Source organism: Empidonax traillii, unplaced genomic scaffold (genome assembly GCF_003031625.1).
Source record: "Empidonax traillii isolate 1590-97213 ecotype Southwest subspecies unplaced genomic scaffold, ASM303162v1 scaffold257:size1394852, whole genome shotgun sequence".
Lineage (NCBI taxonomy): Eukaryota > Metazoa > Chordata > Aves > Passeriformes > Tyrannidae > Empidonax > Empidonax traillii.
Window position 1 is genome coordinate 777740 of NW_020955450.1, and position 7330 is coordinate 785069.

Consider the following 7330-nt stretch of genomic DNA (forward strand, 5'->3'; position numbering starts at 1 on the left):
AACTTCTCTATACAACAGTTAGTAAAAGCAGTTATTTGTTCTATACAACAGTTAGTAAAGATTTCATGTCCAGGTTTCTTGTAAAGCATGTGAAATTGATCTTCAGGTTCTTTTGTTCTGTACTGTCCTTCTGTGTGATTGATACATTTTCAGTTTCTTCTGAGTTTTTAAAATACAAATATAAAAACCTGCTCCATAGTAGAGGGACATGCCTCCTGTCCTCAGAGACAGATGTCCTGTTATTTCATTGGTTTTCCTCCTTTACGTGCAGCATGTTTTGCATTTTCAAGTGTAAATATGTCATTTTCTCAGCTGTGCCACATTGTATACAATGGTCTTTCCCACTCCCTTCTTTTGCCTCCATCTCAGCTGGAACCAGAAATCCCATTGTTTTCAGACTGGTATCAGAAACTGCTTTGAAGGCTCAGATGCCCCACTGAGCTTGGTGATAAGGCAGTTTTTCGCTGAAGCCAAGTTGCTTACTATCTCCATAATTATTTGCTGTAGTCTTTGGTGCCTGAGAGGCAGCATGATGTTAATGTGATATAATACCCCATTGCTTTGGTGTTTCCTATCATGCATCAGACACCCAGCAGAAAATTGTTCTTTCTTGCAATTTCGGAGGCTTTTTTTCTGAGGGTTGTGTCAGGTTTACTTTTTGTCTGAGTGTTGTTTTGTTGCCTTTTTTTTTTTTTAATGTGTTAATTCTGACACTTGGCAGTGTATAAATCTCCAGCAGTGAATGTAATTATTAAGTCAAGAGGTAAACAATCATGAGCAATCAGTTCCTGTATTAAGTTATACAAATGTTTTTGTGCCAATTAAATTTCGGAATTCAAGGTGTTTAGAGGAGTAGATAGCTTAAGCAAGGATAAGTAATACCCATTAATTACTTAGTCTTTATGTGAAAATGGGATTTCCTTTTTCTTTGAATAATATTACTGTGATTTGCCACAGGCTAAGTACTAAAAAAAAGATGCAGCAGAGAGTTTATACAAGTGTATGATACTGTAAATAGAGAAAAGCATCCTGTGTAATCCATCAATTCCTACGTGCCATAGATTATCCATGTTTTCAATGCACTAAAGTGTTGCTGCTGAACTCCTCAGAGGCCTTTCATTTTCCACCCTTCTCTTCAATCAAAAATAAGTGTACAACTTGGAAAGTAACACAGTAGAAGGTGCAATATTGTCATTGCTACAGTGACATTAACTGCTACATGAGAAAAATGTAAGGAAGATTTTGAGGCTCTCCTACGACTACTTGGTTTTCATTCATGCTATAGCAGTTCCACATATTGCCTTCCTGTTCGTAATGTACTACATATCGATGAATGTATTTGTAGATTTCTTTGGATACTGAGACTTACTACTTTTTTATTTCCTTGGCTAATAACTCAGTCTGTGTAAGACTGAAAAATGGCATTGTAAATTTTCTATTGATTCAATACCAAAGCAAGAGATTTGAAGTCTAATGGTGTAGATATTTCAAGTACTGTGGTTTTCGAAGGTGAGAGCCTGTCTTGTACTTGCAAGGTGTATACACAAGAACTATGTATGCAGAGCTTACATGTGTAAGCACATGCTGAAGTACCATATTTACTTGCCTGTGAGGACAAACATATATTTTGTAAACGCAGACCTGGTGCTCACACTGCTGAACTGCACCTTAAAAATATCGGAAAGGCTAATATGAAGTGTCATCTTGTTAGAAGCTGACTTCTGTATACTGTTATAACAGCTTGGCCTTGAAGAAATGTTGTTTGACAACACCTTTAAAGATATTTCCAATTAAGTCTTTTTACTTTAATTTTTTTGTGTTTGATTGGGTTTTTTTGGTTGGGTGGTTGTTGGAGTTTTTTGGTTTTGTTTTGGTTTGGGTTTTTTTTTGGAATTTGTTTGTTTGGGGGTTTGTTGTTTTGTTTGATTTTTACTTTAAAAGAGGGATGGCTAGGGAGAGGGGAAACCTAAGTAAACTATTCAAGTACTGCTTGGAAAATGGTACTTTGTCTCCTCTATCATAGTTCTGGCTGGAATTCTCACAAGTCCTCCACTGACTGACAACTGTATTTTCAGCCCATCGTTTTGGATATGAGATTTACACTGGAAGGCGTTAGAAAGGTGCTTTTGATCACTGCTGTAAAATTAGTGATCTCAATTTTATCAGTTACTGTGCTATTGCTGAATTGTGTATGTGTGTAACACCTATAATGACAAATCACTGAGCTGTTTAACAACAAACATCCATGTTTGAGTTCTGCTGCTTGAACAGTATTTGGTAACAGTCATGGATGTGCTGTCCCGTTTTCAACTACTTGTTCTGTCACAGCCACTCATTCTTACTTTCCTGCTTCTGATGTTGTTTCCTTTCCCTGTCCTCCTGTGATCTCCCCTGCTGCTATGGAGAGATCAAAATTGGCTCTCCAGAGGCTGACCATCAGTGGTGGCAGTCATTGAAGGGAGGCTAATACAAGGCAGGGTGGTGTAAGCAGAGGGTAGTGGCAAAAAGTTTTAAGCAGTGGATTAAATAAAAATGGAAAGTTTTAAAATGCAGGTGTACAACGAACTAGAGCTAGCCTTGAGTACTGAATTCTAGTATTAAAGTTGCTGCATGGATCATACACCGCATTTAATTAAATATTTGGAGTGTGATTTCAACCAATTCTTTTGTTACTCTTCTGTGAAGATCATCATTTCATGTTCCAGCTGTTAAAACTTTAATATTTTTTACTTTGTTATCACAAGAGGACACAGATGTTGCCACATATTTAATAGTTTTTGAATAGAGTTGCTCTGTATTGATTGCAAAGTATTGTATTTTGCAATAATTGAGTAAATCAACCCATGTCACCAATATGTGTGTTTGTCTGTACCTATAAGGCATACAAAATGATTACATACTGCTTTTAGAAGCTGTTATGTTTTATTCTAAGTAATTGCATTCTGACAAATACAGTGGTTCTTGAGCAGCTTACAGTGCACTCTAAGGTTTTGCTGTCATTTATTATTTCAGAGCAGCAGATCTGATAATATGAAGTTACATTACCCCTTCTGAAGTTTTTCTAGTATACAGGATAAGTTCTTGTCTTAATTATTCTTTCTGGATTTGTTTTACTGTTGCATGGGAGAGCTGAGTTGCAAGACATTCCCATGGCAGACTTTCAAAGAAGAAATGAGACCTCTTGTAGAAGACCTGTAAGACAGGCTAGTGGAAAGTAAACTTTTGCCAGTATAAAGGTGTTATTGAGTCTCAGAAACATTTTGCCTTGGGTTTTACTGCTAGCACAGTTTCCACAACAGCAGTTTCCCAGTTTTTTAATACCTAAAACCTATTGTGAGCTGGCGATTGCTTCTCTGCTGTTGGCACTGGCCTGTTGTCTACTGTGTAAAGCAGCATAGCTTTCCCTTTCTTCCTCAGTTCCTTCTCTATACCGACATTGAATACTGAGATTTTCTGCCTTTCTGGGAAGGGCTTTTCTTCAACGTGACTTATCTTTTTGAATACTGATTTATAGAGAGCCCATAAATTCTGAGGTTGTAGTAAAAATCAGGAATAGCCAGAACTTAAGCCCTGGGAAAAAGAGCTAAGAGGTAATTGTTCAGCTTGTAAATCTCTTCTGAAGGGTGAGAAAATACCTGATGAAACAATTTGTAAGAGCCACCCCTCTCACAGAACACTGCTTACTACATTGAGTCGTAGAATATGCTGAGCTGGAAGGGTCCCATCAGGGTCATTGAGTCGAACTCCTGGCCCTGCGCAGGGCACCCCAAGAATCACACTGTGTGCCCGGGAGTATTGTCCAAACACTGCTTGAACTCTGTCAGGCTTGGTGCTGTAACCACTACTCTGGGAGCCTGTTCCTGTACCCAATCACCCCCTGTTCCTGATATCCAACTTAAACCTCCCCTGACTCAGCTTCATGCCATTTCCTTGACTTCTGTCGCTGATGAGGGTGAAGAGACTGATACCTGCCCCTCTGCTTCCACTTGAAAAATATGCTCCTTTGTAAGCATTGCGCTCTACTACATTGGAAGGATCAATCTTTTTTTTGTATCTCAGTAGCTGCTATTGTGGGTGGAGCTTTAATATCCTGACACAGCACTGTCAGGATAGGGCCAAATGGGCCAGATGGCTTCATTTCTGCTCAGTTGCCCTGTAACACAACTTGCATGCTATTTAAATCATGTGATTTGACACAGGCTGGAAGCTGGAGCCAAAAGCCGGCATCATAGTGATTGAAATAGGTATTGGTGTCCATGCCTACTTTGGTGTCCGCTTACCTTCAGCTACATCCTACTAACGTGTGCAGGGGCCTAAGAACATTCCTGTGCCACTGTGTTCCCATAGTGCTGGAGCACTATAAGGACTACACAATTAAGTTTAACCAGAGGTTTTGGAGCTGATTTTAAGCCTTGTATGCTCAAAATACCTCCTGCAGTACTCTGGCTCCCTCTCCCTGCAGGTCTGATCTGCCTTCTTATCTACACCACAGTTCTGTTCTCTGGAGACCTGTTAGGGCCAGGTCCTAATTCAGCAAATTAAGGTAGTTCCCTTAAAGTGGAAATGTGTTTTGAAGAAACACCTGCCCATATTATTCACTTTGCATTTGCTTTTGAATGGTCAGGAATTGGGGATGTACCTCATTACTTAAAGAAAGTAGGACTAAAAAACCACAAGCTCTTCATACGCTGGGCTGAAAAGCACAAGAACAAACCATCCTTGTGCCTTTTCTCTCATCTGTCAGTGCTGTGTCTGTGGCTGTAGGTGAACCTCAGGTGCCTTCCCCTGTGCTGGTTTCATCTGCATGAGCCCCTTCTGAAGCCAGTCGATAGTCAAGCTCTGCTGCTGCCAGATTTTTTTGGAGTAAGTGATACACCTTTTAGACTTGTCAGCACATCTGGAACCAGAGGGTTTACCATTGACAGTGTGAAGATAGCGAGTAGGTTTTCAGGATTGCTTACATTTTATATGGTACCAATCAAGCCAGTGACCTGCCTGTATGTGAGAGTTCTACATATAAACCACAAGGCGGGCTCTAGAAACCCAGTTTGGGTCTGGAGAAAGTACTTTTATTCTCTGTTCTTGTTTCTGGACCATTCTAGACCTGCTGTTGCTTTTGGCAATACACATCTCCAGAACATCATGAAGAGCAGATCCTGCACAAATCTGTCGTGTTTTTCACCTCTCTGTTCACTTTAGACAACTGCTCAGCAAAATTCATCAAGTTCCCTCATACTCTAAAGATGAGTCCAAGTCATGGTTATCTCAAAGGATTTTTGACATTTTGGATATCAATTTTTATTTCCAGCTCCATCCTCTGTCTTTAATTTGGACTTTATCTTGTTGTGTTTCCATCGTCTCTCAACAAAAGACCAGAATTGGTCTCTCATGCTTGGATTTTGTTTCTCTCACAGAGGAGTAGTCCTGCCCTTAACAGTCTAAATTATACTATGGTAAGACCAAGTGAGTTTTTACTTCAATGCAGGAAAAAAAGGAAGTGTGGGAAAGAATGCAAATTGTAAACATTAGATTCCTATAATCAGCAGCAGTGTAATTGCCAGACTATGCTAAGGATACACATGGGCTTAATTTTCTTCGTTTTCGAGGATCTCAGTTTGCTGATGATCATGAAATAACTGTATGGCTTATTTAATGTTTTTAGAGTAGGGGAATTTACAGCAGTAGCATTCCTATGGCAGTGATCCAAAGTATGTTCTACAGCTGCTGTGCCCTCCAGTTCAGTATTTCAGTGGTTCTTGCTTAAAAAAAAAATACATAAAATACTTATGTGTGTTTGTATATATATATATATATATAAATCTACCAGATGAACTTTCTCATCAAAATGCTCAGGGCCTGGTTCACTGTAGTCTCTGTGACAACGATTACAGTCTGTCTGGACATTTGGAAGCATCCAAGTCTGTCTGTACCCTGTAAGGTCCAGGATCAGTAGGCATTAATCTCAGTTGCAGCCCCTAGGTGATGCTGTAACACAAACCCACAGAGAACGTGACCTGGATTTTCAAACACTGCTTCTAATTTTGGGTGACTGGCTTTAGCCACCCTGGCTCAGTTTTAAAGATTTCATAACTCCTGTTGACTTTAATTACACATGCTGTACACACAGGCCTGCAAAGTGCCCTTGTTGTCAAACTTGCTACAGAACAATCAAAGCAAAATAAAATCAAATGAGTAGCTTTGAGGAGGCTTTCAATTAGTTAAATGATAGCTCTGGTCTTTAGAGAGCAAGGGCAAGAGACTTCTATTTCGGTTTCCACCATACACGGACTACCAATTTGTTGTCTGGGTACCTTCCCTATTTGAAGGGAGCACTAATTTCTCCAGAAGACTTTCAGGATAAAGCTCTGGGCAGGGTTCTTCTGGCTTTCCTCCTACTCCACTGCCCTTTATATAGGACATTGGGGTGGGACAGGGTGACTGCTGTTTGAACTGGTGGTTTGGTTTTTGCTCCCAGGAACTCAGCTGGACCAGGGCACAGTCTCCAGTGCCGCCCATTTGCTTCAGCTTCAGGCTGTAGCCGTGAAGTTGTGAGTTTTATCTGCTTGCTGAGATGAGCCTGTCCCTCATCCCCGCCAATCTCTTTGGGATAGGGAAGCCACTGTGTGTGGATTGTTATTGCCTCATATCTTTGTGTGGCTCAGAGTTTTAGATGGCTCAGAGTATATATCAGCAACCATTCGAAACATGAAGAGAATTCCCATTTTTCCATTAAGAGCCACTAAGCATTTTTGCTAAATATTTGGAAAAATCTGATATTCACAAACCTCAGTGGGGCATCCAACTTGTACCAATTAATACAACTTCTGTCTGTTAACACTAACATGTTACTATTGGCTCAGGGGAAAAAAATCATTTAACTTTTATGTGATCAGCTGAAAGAAGAAATTGCAGACCTTATTCCTTGCAGGAGGAAACAGTGTCCTTGCTCTTCTCAGTCTGGGTCTCTATAGAGTAGCCACTAATAATATAAATAAGCCTATATTTGGGTTTTTTGCAGCTTAATTTCAGTACTTAATGGAGAGGAAAAAGAATACAGTGAAAAATATCACTAAAATACTCATATTTCCATTAATCAAATAAATAACAGGGAAGAAAACCAAGACCTTTTATTAAATTAGCTGAGACATTTAGGGTTGGGGTTTTTTCTTATTTATGTGCCAAAAGGGTTGCAGGTGATGCAAAATGATGCTCAAACTTTTAAAAAGTTCTTATATCTGCCCATTTGCTGGCTTTACCACATTTGGCTCTCAAATCCAAATCTGCACATTACATTTGCCCACATTTAAAATGCATCTGGAATAGCAGGATA